Raw genomic sequence first — 16,715 nt, forward strand, 5'->3', positions numbered from 1 at the left:
TTGCCAACATCTGTTGTTCTGATGTTATTAATTTTAGGCATTCTGAAAGTGTGAGATGGTATCTCAGTATGATTTTGATTTGTATTTCCCTGACAATGAGTGATGTTGAACGTCTTTTCATGCATCTGTTAGCCATTTGTATGTTCTCTTTAGAAAAGTGTCTATTCATATCTTCTGCCCATTTCTTATCTGGAATTTTTTGGGGGGGGTGTTGAGTTTGATAAGTTCTTCATAGATTTTAGATAACTAATCCTTTATCAGTTATGTCATTTGCAAATATCTTCTCCCATTCTATAGGCTTCCTTTTAGTTCTGTTGATTGTTTCTATTACTGTACAGAAGGTTTTTATCTTGATGAAGTCCCAATAGTTCATTTTTGCTTTTGTTTCCCTTGCCTTTGGAGATGTGTCTAGCAAGAAGTTGCTATGACCGAGGTCAAAGAGGTTACTGCCTGTGTTCTCCCCTAGGATTTTGATGGTTTCCTGTCTTGCATTTAGGTATTTCTTACATTTTGAATTTATTTTTGTGTGTGGTGTAAGGAAATGGTCCAGTTTCAGTCTTCTGCATGTGGCTGTCTAGTTTTCCCAAAACCATTTGTTGAAGAGACTCTCTTTTTTTCCATTGGATGTTCTTTCCTCCTTTGTTGAAGATTAGTTGACCAAAAAGTTGTGGGTCCTTTCTAGGTTCTCTATTCTGTTCCTTGATCTATGTGTCTGTTTTTATGCCAGGACCATGCTGTCTTGATGACTGTGTAATACAGCTTGAAATTCAGAGTCATAATGCCTCTCATTTTGTTTCTCTTTCTCAGGATTGCTTTGGCTATTCGAAGTCCTTTGTGCTTCCATACAAATTTTGGGATTGTTTGTTCTTGTACTGTAAAAAATGCTGTTGGCCAACAGACACATGAAAAAGTGCTCCACATCACTCGGCATCAGGGAAATACAAATCAAAACCACAATGAGATATCACCTCACACCAGTCAGAATGGCTAAAATGAACAAGTCAGGAAATGACAGATGCTGGCGAGGATGCGGAGAAAGGGGAACCCTCCTCCACTGTTGGTGGGAATGCAAGCTGGTGCAACCACTCTGGAAAACAGCATGGAGGTTCCTCAAAATGTTGAAAATAGAGCTACCCTATGACCCAGCAATTGCACTACTGGGTATTTACCCTAAAGATACAAACATAGTGATCCGAAGGGGCACGTGTACCCGAATGTTTATAGCAGCAATGTCTACAATAGCCAAACTATGGAAAGAACCTAGATGTCCATCAACAGATGAATGGATAAAGAAGATGTGGTATATATACACAATGGAATACTATGCAGCCATCAAAAGAAATGAAATCTTGCCATTTGTGACGACGTGGATGGAACTAGAGGGTATCATGCTTAGTGAAATAAGTCAAACAGGGAAAGACAACTATCATATGATCTCCCTGATATGAGGACGTGGAGATGCAACGTGGGGGGCTAGGGGGATAGGAGAAGAATAAATGAAACAAGATGGGATTGGGAGGGAGACAAACCATAAATGACGCTTAATCTCACAAAACAAACTGGGGGTTGCTGGGGGAGGTGGGGTTGGGAGAGGGGGAGGGGGTTATGGACATTGGGGAGGTTATGGACATCGTGAGTGCTGTGAAGTGTGTAAACCTGGTGATTCACAGACCTGTACCCCTGGGGATAAAAATACATTATATGTTTATAAAAAAAAAAAAAAAGAAAAAGAAAGGATGAATACCCAACTTTTGTAGCAACATGGATGGGACTGGAAGTGATTATGCTGAGTGAAATAAGTCAAGCAGAGAGAGTCAAGTATCATTTGGTTTCACTTATTTGTGGAGCATAACAAATGACATGGAGGACATTGGGAGATGGAGAGGAGAAGGAAGTTGAGGGAAATTGGAAGGGGAGGCGAACCATAAGAGACTATGGACTCTGAAAAACAACCTGAGGGTTTTGAAGGGGCGGGGGTGGGAGGTTGGGGGAACCAGGTGGTGGGTAATAGGGAGGGCACGTATTGCATGGAGCACTGGGTGATGTGCAAAAACAATGAATACTGTTACGCTGAAAAAATAAATAAATAAATTTAAATTTTAAAAAATGCTGTTGGTATTTTGATAGGGATTGCATTAAATGTATAGATTGTTTTGGGTAGTGTAGATATTTTCACAGTATTTGTTCTTCCATCCCATAGGATGGAATATCTTTCCATTTCTTTGTATCCTCTTCAGTTTCTTTCATCAGTGTTTGACAATTTTCAGAGTACAGCTCTTTCACCATTTTGGTTAGGTTTATTCCTAACCATTAATTCAATTTGCAACTGCAAATGGGATCAATTCCTTGATTTCTTTTTCCTCCATTTCGTTATTGATATATAGGAATGGAACAGATTTCTGTACATTGATTTTATATTGTGTGACTTTGCTGAATTCGTGTATTAGTTCTAGCAATTTTTTTGGTGGAGTGTTTTGGGTTTTCTACATAGAGTATCATGTCATCTGCAAATAGTGAAATTTTGACTTCATTCATTCAGCCAATATATACTTGCGTTGTGCCCCCGCCCTATGCCAGTCACTTTGCTAGGTGAGAAGAATTAGTTTGACAAGATCCTGCTTTCATGGAGTGTATATGTGGAAATCAGCAAGAAACAAGTAAATGGATAAGATAATTTCAGAGCTCGATAGTCTCTGCTGAGTAACTGGAAAGAGGTAATGGGATAGTGAGCATCCAGAAGGAGACCACAGAGGTGCTGCTTTAAAGTGAATAGATATCTTCTCGGAGAATATGATTTTTTAGCTGCAGGCTAATTGATGAGAAGGATTCAGTAACATGAAGATCAGCAGTGAGCTTGACAGATGTGAGAATCAAACCGAAGGCCTACATAGCTATAGCACAGTGGGCAAAGAGGTAAAAAGTAGTATGAGAGAGCCAGGCAGGGACCAGCTCCTCTGGGGACTTGTCATGGTACAGTTACTGTATCAATACAGTATTCTGTATTAAATGAAACAAATAAATGATTAAATAAATAGAAACGACCCAATTAAAAAGTGGGCAAAGGATTTGAAGAGACAGTTCTCTAAGGGAGATATATTTAATAGTTAATAAGCAGTGAAAACATACTAAACATCCTAAGTCATCAGAGCAATTTAAAGCCACAATGAGATACCACTGCACACCCACTAAAATGCCTAAAATCAAAAACACTGAAAATACAATTCTCACAGTTTGCTGGTGCGAATGCAAAATGGAACAACGAGTTAGGAAAACAACCTGGAAATTTCTTGTGAAGTAAAAAATATTTACCACACTACTCAGCAATCCCAGTCCTAGGTATTACTCAAGGAAAATAAAAAGGATCAACACAGAGATGTGTAAAAATATATTCTTAGCAGCTTCATTCGTAATAGCCAAAAACTAGAAACAACTTAAATGGGGGAATAGAATAACAAATTTTGATATATTCATACACTTTAATACCACTCAGCAATAAAAAAAAATAGAACAACCTACTTATGCATTCAACAACATGAATGACTCCCAATAACATTCTATTGAGCAAAAGAAAGAAGTCAGATGCAGAAGAGTATATCTACGATTCAATTTTTTAAAAATTTTTTGTTAGGGAGAGAGAAAAAAAGTGCATGCACTGGCAGTGGGGAAGGGGAGAGGGAGAGAATCTTAAGCAGACACGATGCCCAGCATGGAGCCCAATTCAGGGCTCAATCTCACAACCCTGAGATCATGACCTGAGCCAAAATCAAAAGTCACCCAAATGAGCCACCCAGGCCCCCCAAATGATTCAATTTATATGTGACTCCAGAAAAGACCGATCATAGGGATATCTTGTGCTAGAGATTGGAGGGGATTGCCTCAGTAGGGGCACAAGAGAAATTAGGGATTGATAGAAGTATTCTATATCTTGATTAGGATAGTGGTTACACAGGTATACATATTATCAAAACTCACTGAAACAGGGCACCTGGGTGGCTCAGTTGGTTAAGCATCTGCCTTTGGTTCAGGTCATGATCTCAGGCTCCTGGGGTTGAAACATTTCTAGGGTTTCCTGCTCAACACGGAGTATGCTTCTCCCTCTGTTCCTCCCCCTATTTTCTCTCTCTCGAATAAATAAAATCTTTTTTAAAAACTCATGGCAATATACACTCAAATGAGTGCATTATATTATATATATGTTATACCTCAATAAAATTTTTTTAAGGTAGGCGTTTGTTGAGGGGTTTTTTTTAAGATTTTATTTATTTGTCAGAGAGAGTGAGAGAGCACAAGAGCATAAGAGGGGGAGGGGCAGGCGGAGAAAGAAGGAGAAGCAGGCTGCCCGCTGAGCAGAGAGCCGGACACAGGGTCAATCCCAGGATCCTGGGATCATGACCTTAGCCGAAGGCACACGGTTAACCAACTGAGTCACCCAGGCATCCCATGAGGTAGGATTTGGGATGATTTGCATCCTTCAAGAATAAGTGTTTGATTCACCCCACTCCCACCCCCACCTAGTGGAAAAACACACACACACACCACACAAACCTTGATCAGCTGAGATGCAGTACAAAGGTGAATTTTTGACAAGTACTTGGAAAGGAAGTAATAAATATTATATTCATGACCAGTAACAGAAATGAAGGCCATACAGTCCATGCAATTTTTTCTTAATTTTATCTGTATATGTTTGGGTTGTTGTCTAATTTTGTTACCCCTCTCCTCCTTTTCTCCTGTTATTTTATGTAAGGATTGTTGGTAAGTGCTTACCTTTACAATTTAGTTTACAGAATTCAGGTGAGCTTAGACTGAATTAGAGACAGATACTGAAATTATTGCCCTGAGATGGATACAGTGACTGTTAGCACTTACTCTATCTACTCTTTGTACAGAGATTAAGAGCATCTCTGTGGGAAAGAAAGTTGCATCTTCTCAGGAAAAAACAGTCTCTACTATTTTTTTAAAGATTTTATTTATTTATTTGACACAGAGGGAGATCACAAGTAGGCGGAGAGGCAGGCTGAGAGAGAGGAGGAAGCAGGCTCCCTGCGGAGCAGAGAGCCCGATGTGGGGCTCGATCCCAGGACCCTGAGATCATGACCCGAGCTGAAGGCAGAGGCTTTAACCCACCGAGCCACCCAGGCATCCCAACAGTCTCTACTCTTGCAGCAAAGAAATTCAAGTATGTGTAGAAGAGTGTGTTTGCATTGTACCAGTGGTTATTAGACTATTGTGTATCTGCTCCAAACCCAATTATTAAATAATTGTTTCTCCACCCCAAATCCAGCCTTCTATATTCTGTATTATGATGTTGAAGCTGGCTTCCTGTGAAATTCTATCAACTGGGGCACTAGAGAAAAAATGGAAGGCAGAAGGAGGAGAGAATATTCATTTGCTGATCCTGTTAGCGTCATCCTAGCAATGGCATCAGTGACCCCTATTGTTTCCATCTCCAGCTTTTTTGGCCCTCCTAGACACTGCCTTTCATCCCTCTCCGAGGCATGACGACTGCTCAAGGGGTTTAAGTCTCAATTCCACCGGGCCTCTCCTCCAACCTTCTAGTTCCCCAAATTTCCCTGCATTCCTAGAATCTTAAGAGCACAACCATGTCTTAATATTACTGTTACCTCAGTGTTCTCTGACTGCTTTTCAGTCCTCCAAGAGCTATCGAACTAATTCTCCATATTAAATTCTCTGTTGCAATATCTAATGTGGTTTCTTCTTTCCAAACTAGACTTTGGACCTCTCTAAATGTTAAAAGCTGGTGATTATAAATTGATTCTAATGGAATTTGGGTAGTCTGGCGAGAGGTTTTCACAGTAAACTCCTGGCTGAAGTATAAATGTGTAATATCTGATATGTTCTCCTTTCTTTTATTTAACTTAATTGAAATTGATCTTGACATACCTCAATTACATATTTCTGAAATTCTACTTAGTATCTGGAAGTTGAATTTGTATAGTATGAGACACAAATACTGGAGGAAAATACTAAAGAAAACTTAATAAAGTTAAAATAGAATTAAGCACATAAAAATATGCAGATTCTAATGCTGCTAGAAATGAAATACTGTTAGGCAGAATGGGTTTGTACAGCCAAAACTTTCTTTTTTTATTTTATTTTATTTATTTGACAGAGAGAGATCACAACTAGGCAGAGAGGCAGACAGAGAGAGAGGAGGAAGCAGGCTCCCTGCAGAGCAGAGAGCCCGATGTGGGGCTCGATCCCAGGACCCTGGGATCATGACCTGAGCCGAAGGCAGAGGCTTAACCCGCTGAGCCACCCAGGCGCCCCCAGCCAAAACTTTCTTATTAGAACCCTTGCATATCTAGCCAAGTATTCAGCCATTGAAAATTGGCCAGATGATGGCTACATTGAACTTGGCACAGACTCCAGAGGCTGAAATCCTTGTGTTTTCCACTCATTTCATAAAGTCAGTTAGGACTAATTTTTATGCTCTTTTACCAGCTCAGTGTTACCACTGAGAAATGGCAAGAAGTTCAAAGTTGCTAGCTTTTAAGAACTCATAGCTCTTTAAATATCAACACTTCAAATTGAAATTGGTTCTTACGTAACCATACAAAATAGGAATTACAAGTGACTCTAGAGACCATACTTACTAGGACATACTCTAAGGAAAAAAAGAATTACAAAGCAAAACAAACAAACAAAAAACCTTGAGTTTCATTTGGTGGTTTAGTTTTCATACCAATATATTGCTATTTTTAAGATTTTTTTGTTTGGATAAATCAAATATATGTGTTGGTTTTGTTTGGCATGAAGATTTCACCATTTAAAAAAAAAGATTTCATGATGAGTGAAAATAAGGTATAACCATAGAAACAAAGAATTTAAAGAGGAGGGACACCTGGGTTACTCAGTTGGTTAAGTGTCTGCCTTCAGCTCAGGTCATGATCTCAGGGTCCTGGGATGGAGTCCTAGATCAGGCTCCTTGCTCAGCAGAGAGCCTGCTTCTCCTTCTGCCTGCTGCTGTTCCTGCTCGACTCATTCTCTCTCTGACAAATAACTAAATAAAATCTTTTTAAAAATCATTAAAAAGAAAAGAATTTAAAAAGGAATCCTATAATGTTAGATAGTTGGATGGAGGGATAGCTAGACAGAATGACTGAATGAAGTTGTTTTCCAGCTCTGTCCTCTGAACTTCTCTGTAAGATCAGTACCACCTGGTATCACAAATCTGGCCTGAAACCCAGATGCCCCAATCTTGATCTCTACCTTCTTCACTACAAGGAACCAGGACCGCTTGGAGAAATTATTGACCCATATTTAGAGTAGGAGGGCTACCAGGTTGGCCTGGGACAGCTGTGGGCCCAGAGGCAAGAAAACTTTCAAATATCAATGGGATGGCATCTAAGGGCGCTCAGACTCAGCCTACACAGTAATTAGCAATGAGAAAATTCACTTGGACTATCTGGTCAAACGATCTGCTCTTAAATGACCTCAATTAACCTTTAAGAATTAGATCATTAAGTGCTCCTTTCGACAGCACATATATTAAGAATTGACACAATATAAAGATTAGGTTGGCCCCTGCCCAAAGATGACAAAAAAATTGTCATGAAGCAGTCCATATTTTTATAGAACAGAATGGTGTTTCCCAGAGGGAACTTATTTATTTTATAACTGAATATTTGTACCTTTTGGCACCCTTCACACATTTTGCCTGCTGCCAAGTCCTCTGGGTTCCTTCTGGAACCCACAGTGCCAGGAAGCTTGAATTATACTAATTCACATTAGTGTCATTCTAGTGCTTGAAATAATTTCACCTCATTATCTCATTTGATCCTCCCAATCTTTTAATTGTTTTCTTCATCTGTAAGATGAGAAAACAGGAGGCTCTAAGAGGCAAGTTCAGTAATGTTCATTTATCTACCCTCATTCTTTAAGTATTTACTGAGTACTTTCTATGTGCCAGTCACTATTCTGAATCAGCACGGTCCCAACAGAAATTTCTACAGTGGTAGAAATGTTCTCTATCTGCACTGTCCCATATGGTAGTCACTGGTTACACTTGGCTACTTGCCAGTAGGCTAATGCGGCTGAGGAAATCAATATTTATTTCATTTTAGTTTATTCTAACTTACATTAAATAGCCACATATATCTGGTAGCTGTTGTGTTGGCTCAGTTCTAGACATTGGAGACAGTGGTGAGCAAGACAGAATAAGACACACCCTCCCAAAGTATCCAGACGAGATAACATTTCTTCTTTTACATTGCCAAACCCCACTTTCTTCTGAAGCCGTCTCTGCTTCACCCTGTGATGGATGATTGCTCCTTTCTCTGAGCTCCTGAGCTTCCTGTAAACACTGCATGGTACCCTGTAAACACTGCATGGTACACTGAGTCACTCATTCACTCCGGTTTTTATTGTACAACCCACTGTGTTAAATGCTTAATGTTTAGTCTTTTGGTAAATTGTAAACGTCTTAAGGTTAAGGACTATGCACCAGTTTTTCCTTACTAAGCACATCATAAGAGCTCCTTCTGCTTCTAAAAGCTTTCTTCTGCTTATTTCCAAAACACATCATTCTTTCCATTATTTTTTTAGTTTGATGTGATGCTATGGAATATGGGACATGAATTCCAACTTCAACGGAAAGTGTTAGATTGGTTTTACCCCTTCCCCACCATAGGATGCAAAAATAAGCCAATAAACCTCAAAGCTGAATATGGGGTGGAAGATTAAAATACAGAAAAAGAGCAAAGAAAGTTGTATTCCAACAGAAGTTGTGAAGAAATATAATTCAAAGTAAGGAAAAATGAGGACACCTGACTGCCTCAGTCAGTAGCGCACATGACTATTGATCTCGGGGTTGTAGGTTTGAGCCCCATATTGGGTGTAGAGATTACTTAAAAATAAAATCTTTAAAAACTGATGAAAAGAATTCGTCTTTCAAATCCCTGCTTCATACCAATGACCACATTTATTGTTCTGCAGCCTTCATAGGTCTTATTAGTTCTGGCCATAAGGAGGGAGAAGGATCCTTGACTCTCTGACAAGAGATCAAAAGAGAAAGGAGGAATACAAATCCCTGCTTCAACATGGAGAATGCTTTATTCAATGTTTTTGGACAACGATCTTTTAGAAGTGATCCAGCAACCATAAAATTGGTAGGCACAAAAAATAGGTCATATTGCCAAAATATTATGCCACTTTAATATACCATGTCATTATAACAATGATTGGGGAAAATTGTTTACATTGGGTAAAATTTAGACAGGACTATGTTATCGTAAAAGAAATGTGAAGCTTTGCAAAGTGTTTCTTTTTTTATAATAATAAACACTTTCATTTACGAAAGTTAGTTATAGAAATGAGCTGCTTGAGGTAATATAAAGAACTCTGTCTAGCACATTGAGGTCCATTGAGCAAGAACAGTTCCTGGGATGTAATCAAAGCCCGACTTTTTATGTCTCTCTCCCCCTGCAAACTCTCTCAGTGGTAAAAGTGTTTTCCTTGGTCTTCAATTAAAGAAAATTCCATCAGGCCCTGAGTTTTCTGGCTACATTCAGGGAATTCAAGCTAAGGGGCAATTTCAGTTGCAAATAGAGCAGTCTTAATTGGGTAGTTAAATTTCCCCTTTGCCAGCTAGGACCAGTTGCAGGTGAACATTGAAGGTGAACTGGCAGTTCCTTCTTTTCCCATTCACCTGGGCCACCATTTGCTAGCTGCCGCTACTTCTCTCTCAAGGGTTGGAGAGCAAGGAGGTCCCATTGGCCTTCTCATTGGCCTCTAAATGATTCTCTTGCTTTGGACTAAAAGAGGTTTGACTTGCTTTGAAGTCAAAGGTCTCCAACAGCTCACCATCTCCCATGTGGGCTGCATCTGTGTCCATGAAAAACAAATTCTGAGTTTTGACTAATCTCAGTATAACACCAATCTCAATCAACCCATGTCTTACCTTCCAGTTGTTCTGTTCTTTAGATTCTCCCAGCAACAGTCAAATGCCAGTCCCATATCTCTCTAACCTGCATTCCCTGAGGAGTCTGTCTACATCTGTCTCTGGCTTAAGGCACCACCCAGCCCCCTTAAGGGTATAGAAGACCATGGCAATGGCTCCCCCAACCCCAGATCTCTGTAACCTCTCCTTTCTATCCCAACTGTCCACCCTTGACCCCAATGTTGGTAAGGGGTTTATAATTTCCAAAACATGTTCAACAACCTATTTTGGAAAAAATGCACCTTGGGCCTGCAATTTATTTGTTGTCTAACATTTGTTGTCTTCAAGCATTGGCCATAATCCCCAATTTAACATCTTGCCACAGTTAGACAGAAGATGATTAGGTGATACAAGCAAACTTTATTTAACATTCATCAAACGAACAGACTCCCTTTGGAGAACTGAAAAATGGGGTGGAAGATAAGAAGTCTTTAAAGGATAAAGAATAAAGAAAGAAGAAAAGGCAAATTGTAAGTATCAGATTGGCTGGAGTCATGAAGTCAGGCTTGTTTGGGCTGAGAAGGCCCAGAGTTGGCTTGGCATGTGGGGATTGGCTGAATGGATAGACTGCATTTTTGGTCAAGCCAAGTATATACAGGGACACAAAAGTTATCCATGTTTCAGTTTGCTGACGCAGGCTCCATCTGGGGCCTGGAAATCTATTTCAACACTATATAGGTAGTAGTATACATGTCAGTATCAGAAAGGCAGAATAGTATAGTGGTTAGAAATGTGGGCCCTGGAGTCAGACTGCTAGGGTTTCAATAGCAAATTCCTCTTTTACTGGTTGTATGATCTTGAACAAGTTCATTAAACCCTTCAAACTCAGTTTCTAAGAGAACAGTCATAGTTTCCTCTCAGAGTGGTTATTTTAAAATGTGTCAGGCCCATAGTAAGTGTTGGGTAGTTATTTGGCTACCACTGCCTAACATGACAGCTCTTCCACACACCCATTCTCCCTGCCCACCACCTCCGAGGGACCTCCTTGCAAAGCATGGAAAACAGATTCTAGCTCATTCTTTCACAGATGAGTGCTCTGAGACTTCCAGAGCCTAACAAAGGTAATGAAATCCACTTGGGCAGTAAATCTTGGATCAGAATTTTTCTTTCCAATGAAAATGCCATGAATTTTAAGTTTGAACAATGTTTCTCAAAAGATTTAAAATTTGAATTTCAGGTATGAAATTTACAAACTCAAGAATAGCCTCCAGAAATGTTCAAAAGCATTGCAACATCACTGCAAACTATTTCATAAAATAAATGTGCACACAGATTTTTGCCTACAGCTCTTCCTGGCCCCTGCAGACACACCCTTGATTACATGTCCTTATCCTCCCTTCCACTTCTTGACCTCCTTTAAAAGATCACAAGTAACCTCATGCATTGATATAGCCCTTTACAAAATGTTTTCTCATCATCCATTCCTTGCCTGTATTTATTTTGCTTAAGAAGAACAAGGGAGAGACAGAAAAGAAGAAAGGAAGGAAGATAAGTTCGAAGTTTAATGAAACACAATGAAACGTTACTGTGTTAAAAATGTTCCACGCGAAATAGGGTTTTCATGATCATTCACTCAGTTACCAGAGTGACAACCAAATGATTTAAACATGCCACAAACTGAATTAAGAATTTTTTTTCTGTACAACAACCTTTTCCTCCTCAACGTCACAGTTTTGATATATTTTCTTTTGTGGAAACAAAAGATAGAAGACAGTTTGCATGTGTTGGGGAAACAGAAAGGTGTTCCTAAGACTGAAGGAGTCTCCTCTGTTTACATCAATCACATTTGTACTTATACTCCCATGGATCCCAGGGAAGTTTGAGTTACACTCTATTATTTAAACTATGTATCTCATATAATATATTGATAGTAAGAACAATTTTAACAAAGAGCATTTGGAAGCTAGAATTTCAATATATATCTTTTATAAATCCTTTTCCTTTTCTTTACCTATGAAACTGCATGGATTCACTTTCACTAGTAATAGAGATTTGATTTCATACAGGACCTAGAGCAAGTGACCATCAAATTCATGCCTTTGTATGCATTTTAAAACATTTCTTCCTCAAGACAGTTACATTTCCATCTGCCAAAAATTGTCAAACTGTATTGATATTTTTTAGAACAAGATACTTTACTGCCATCTTCTGGAAAATTGTTTTTATTATTGTTATAAGTACCAAATCTATGCTATCTATAATGTGGATAACACTTCCTTAGGTGTGTCTCCCTTGTGCAGTGCATAACCTATACAACCCTATGTGACAGAGGTTGTGATGAGTATAATATTGTCTAGGGAAATTAATGTGCTTGAATACAACTAAGTCCAAAGAGATGGTAGCTCCTTGTCAGAAACTAAGGATTTCATCACTGTTGGAATTACTGTGGCTTCTTTCCAAATCATTTCTGAATTCACTCAGAGAAGATGTCACTCATGGACTGTATTTTTGTCCAGTCTCAGAATTCTGAGGTGGCAAGAAGAGGAATAAGAGAATAGGTGGTGTAGATCCTCAGTTTGGAAGCATGCCAAGATAGAAGATGAGAGTCAAGTCAACAAGCACGTAGACTTAAACACACAAGACAATTAAGATCTTCAGCCCGAGTGATCTTTGATTTTCTTTGCTGGGGCTTCAGAGTCAAGGTCATTACTGGATAGAGGCACATATGCAATGAAAACAACTCTCCTTGCCTTTTGGCACAGTTCAAAAGTTTCATACACAAGCCATCTCAAAAAGACAAAAATCTCTCAACTTCCCAAGCCACTCTCACTTTCCCATAGCATGTAACTCAGCGAACCACAAACCAAATGAACAGGAAGACGAACGATGTGTCAGTGAAGTGCCGTCTAGTTCTTCATGAGAAACATTTTGAAGCAAATGTGCCAATAAAGCACTAATTCCATTCTCAATGTTCTGTATTGTGACATTATAGATATTTATGTATTTTTAAATTTTATTTATTTGAGATAGAATGAGTGAGAGCACAAGGAGGTGAGAGGGAGAGGGAGCAGCAGACTTCCTGCTGAGCAGGAAGCCCGACGTGGGGCCTCGATCCCAGGACCCTGGGATCATGACCTGAATCAAAGGCAGATGCTTAACATACTGAGCCACCCAGGCACCCCATATTATAGGTATTTAGGAGAATTTATCTCACACGTCTTTAGAAACCACTATCAGGTCACTAATATTCTTTGGACCATGCTTTGGGCTCACAAGTAAAGATAGTTCATTCAAAATTGTTTTTAAAATGGTGCAATCAAGTGATTTTACTGTTCTTTCTAATCCCAGTGCTATTGAACTTCCTGTGATGATGGAAATAGTCTGTACTCTCCAACACAGCAGTCACCAACCATGTGTGACTATTGAGCTCTTGAAGTGTGGTGAGACTAAAGAACTGAATTTTTATTTTTATTTCATTTTGTTTAGTTTAAATTTCATCTTAAATAGTTACCTGTGGCTAACTGTTACCATATTAGACAGTGCAGCTTATACATACCCTTCCCTCTGCCAGGAATGCTTAATATCTGGCTTATCCATTTATGAAACTCCTATGAATGAATGAATGGACATGTTATAGGTAGATACCGTATATAGCTGATGCAGGTCAATAAAAATATTTGATGTTGGGGGTGCCTGTGTGGTTCTGTCAGTTAAGCATCCAACTTTCGATTTCAGCTCAGGTCATGATCTTAGGGTCATGAGATCACACCCTGAGTCAGGCTCCATGCTCCACATGAAGCCTGTTTGAGATTCTCTCTCCCCACCCCTCCCTTTGCCCTTCCCCTGCTCAGCTCATATTCTCTCTCCTCCCCTCTCTCTCTTCCTCCATCCCTTACCAAAAAATATAAATAAATAAATTTGATGCTGACAGAGTAATGCGCTTAATTTCACTGTTTCAGGTCATCAAACATCTTTGCACAATATTCTAAAAGAGTTTGGTTATTTGAGTGTTCCTGTTTTTGTGTGTGTGCGTGTGTGATTTTGGACGATGAATGAGTGGGAGTTTTCTTTGGATCATATAAGAGTTATTGGGGTTTTTTTCCCCCCAAAGATATTCCAGTCTTCACTGATCCTACTTTTGAGCTGAAAAGCTAAATTCACATCTGTTATGATGAAAGTGATTTAATTACCACTCAAGCAAGCAGAAAAAAGTTGACACGTTATATACTAGGGAAGAAGTCTTTTTATAAGCAAGTTCTTCTGACAACAGAGAAAGGAAAGCCAAAGTGATGGAAATTTACTCTGCACATACCCTGCACAACGGGCCTTTCAGAAATCAGTTTCGGTGTGGCACGAAAGCCATGCTGCAACAACGGGGCAGTGTCTGGGACTCATGAAAGGGCAGGAGTGTGTTGCTTTCTAAAGAAACCCTTCCATTCCATCCCCCTTTGCTCCAAACACAAGGGAGACTACATAGGCAGCAGAGTGGACTTCAGGCCACCTTTTCCTAGTTTCCAACCATAGAAATTGTTTCAACATTTATTACAGTATTTTTCCACTTTTTCCCCTTTGCCCCACTCCCCTGTTTAGTCTGTGATCACCTCTCACCCTGAACACAGATTTACTACCTTAAATCTAGGGCACTCTACTCGTTCTTAAAAATGAGAGATTTGATATGATCTCCCTGATATGAGGAAGTGGAGATACAACGTGGGGGGGTTGGGAGGTAGGAAAAGAGTGAATGAAACGAGATGGGATCGGGAGGGAGACAAACCATAAGAGACTCTTAATCTCACAAAACAAACTGAGGGTTTCTGGGGGGAGGTGGGTAGGGAGAGGGGGTGGGGTTATGGACATTGGGGAGGGTATGTGCTATGGTGAGTGCTGTGAAGTGTGTAAACCTGGCGATTCACAGACCTGTACCCCTGGGGCTAATAATACATTATATGTTTATTAAAAAATTTAAAAATTAAAAAAAATTTTTTTTAAGTGAGAGAGTTGTATAAAAGGGAAGTTTTTACTTTTGAACCTGAAGGAAGATATGCCTATCCACTTAAGAAGTTCCTTTTAACAATAGTTAAAATTCCTATCAAGGTGAACATCAGTCCAATTAGCTGACAATAATTGCTGAGTTACAGTCAGACTTGTGACATATGAAAAGAAGTCAGCTAAGATTGGAGTCCAGAAGTAGAGCTGAATGAGGCCAAGGTCAGCTCCTCCTTTCATGAGGGAAAAGAGGCAGTCATAGAGAAGAAAAGGACTTACTAAGCATTACACAACAACTCAGTAGCAATGCATGGACATAGAAGCCAGAATCCCTAACTCAAGAGGGTCAGCTTTCTATGGCTAACATTTCTCAGTTTTTTCCACCTAAGAACCCCAATGGCAGAGAATGAAGACACTTTCTTCCTTGGGTCACAGAAAACTCCTCCTCCAAACTTAATGTTTCATTGGAGTTTGGAGTGTTTTCTTAAGAATGTATAATAATTTGGGGCGCCTGGGTGGCTCAGTGTGTTAAAACCTCTGCCTTTGGCTCAGGTCATGATCCCAGGGTCCTGGGATCGAGCCCCGCATCGGGCTCTCTGCTCAGCAGGGAGCCTGCTTCCTCCTCTCTCTCTGCCTGCTTCTCTGCCTACTTGTGATCTCTGTCTCTCTAGTAAATAAATACAATCTTTTTTAAAAAAAAGAATGTATAATAATTTATATTCTATTCTATAATATGTCCATATTTGTGTTAATATTGAACTAATATTTGAGGTTCTGGTTCAAGATGGTGAGGTGGGAGTACACTGAACTCACCTCCTCCCATGGATGTACTGAATCTACAGCTATCTATGGAACAATTTCCTTCCAGAAAACCCCAGAGACTGGAGGAGTGACCCCTCACATCAAGTAAACAAGAGAGAAATCACACTGAATGGACAGGAAAGGCTGAGAACTACCCTGCCATAAGCCCCTCCCCATGCAGCAACCTGTGATTAAGAGGGAATGCAAAACCTGGAGCTTTACCCTGAGGAGTGATCGGTTTGTATCCCACATTGGGCACCCTGACTTTTAAAACCAGCAGCACCTCAGAATGTAGAGAAAAGGGAGCCCTCCTACATTGTTGGTGGGAATGCAAACTGGGGCAGTCACTCTGGAAAACAGTACGGAGGTTCCTCAAAAAGTTGAAAATAGAGCTCCCCTACCACCCAGCAATCGCACTACTACATGCTTATCCAAAGGATACAAAAATGCTGATTTTAAGGGGCACATGCACCCCAATGTTTATAGCAGCACTATCAACAATAGCTGAATTATGGGAAGAGCCCAACTGTCCATTGACTGATGAATAGATAAATAAGATATGGTATATATATACAATGGAATATTGGCCATTAAAAAGTATGAAATCTTGCCATTTACAATGAAGTGGATGGAGCTAGAGGGTATTATGCTATGTGAAATAAGTCAGTCAGAGAAAGACAAATACCATATGATCTCACTTGTATGTGGAATTTAAGAAAAAAAAACAGATAAGCATAGGGAAAGGGAAGGAAAAATAAGATAAAAACAGAGAAGGAGGCAAAAACAATAAGAGACTCAACTATAGAGAATAAACAGGGCTGTTGGAGGCGAGGAGGGGGGATGGGCTAGAAAGGTGATGGGCATTAAGGAGAGAACTTGTAATGAGCACTGGGTGTTATAATGTAAGTGATGAATCACTAAATTCTACTCCTGAAACCAATATTACACTATGGGTTAACTAACTTGAATTTAAATAAAAATTTGGAAGAAGTAAATATATAAAATAAAACAAAATAAAAATAAGTAG

The 16,715-nt window shown here is 39.6% G+C and overlaps 1 non-coding gene across 1 annotated transcript; it reads left to right on the forward strand.

Annotated features, from left to right (window-relative positions):
* The first annotated feature begins 7,488 nt into the window (after positions 1-7,488).
* LOC123925380 lies at positions 7,489-7,595 on the forward strand. Its single transcript, XR_006814979.1, has one exon. It is a non-coding gene; the product is annotated as a U6 spliceosomal RNA (small nuclear RNA).
* The last annotated feature ends 9,120 nt before the right edge of the window (positions 7,596-16,715 follow it).

Source organism: Meles meles, chromosome 14, assembly GCF_922984935.1.
Source record: "Meles meles chromosome 14, mMelMel3.1 paternal haplotype, whole genome shotgun sequence".
In the NCBI taxonomy this organism is placed as follows: domain Eukaryota; kingdom Metazoa; phylum Chordata; class Mammalia; order Carnivora; family Mustelidae; genus Meles; species Meles meles.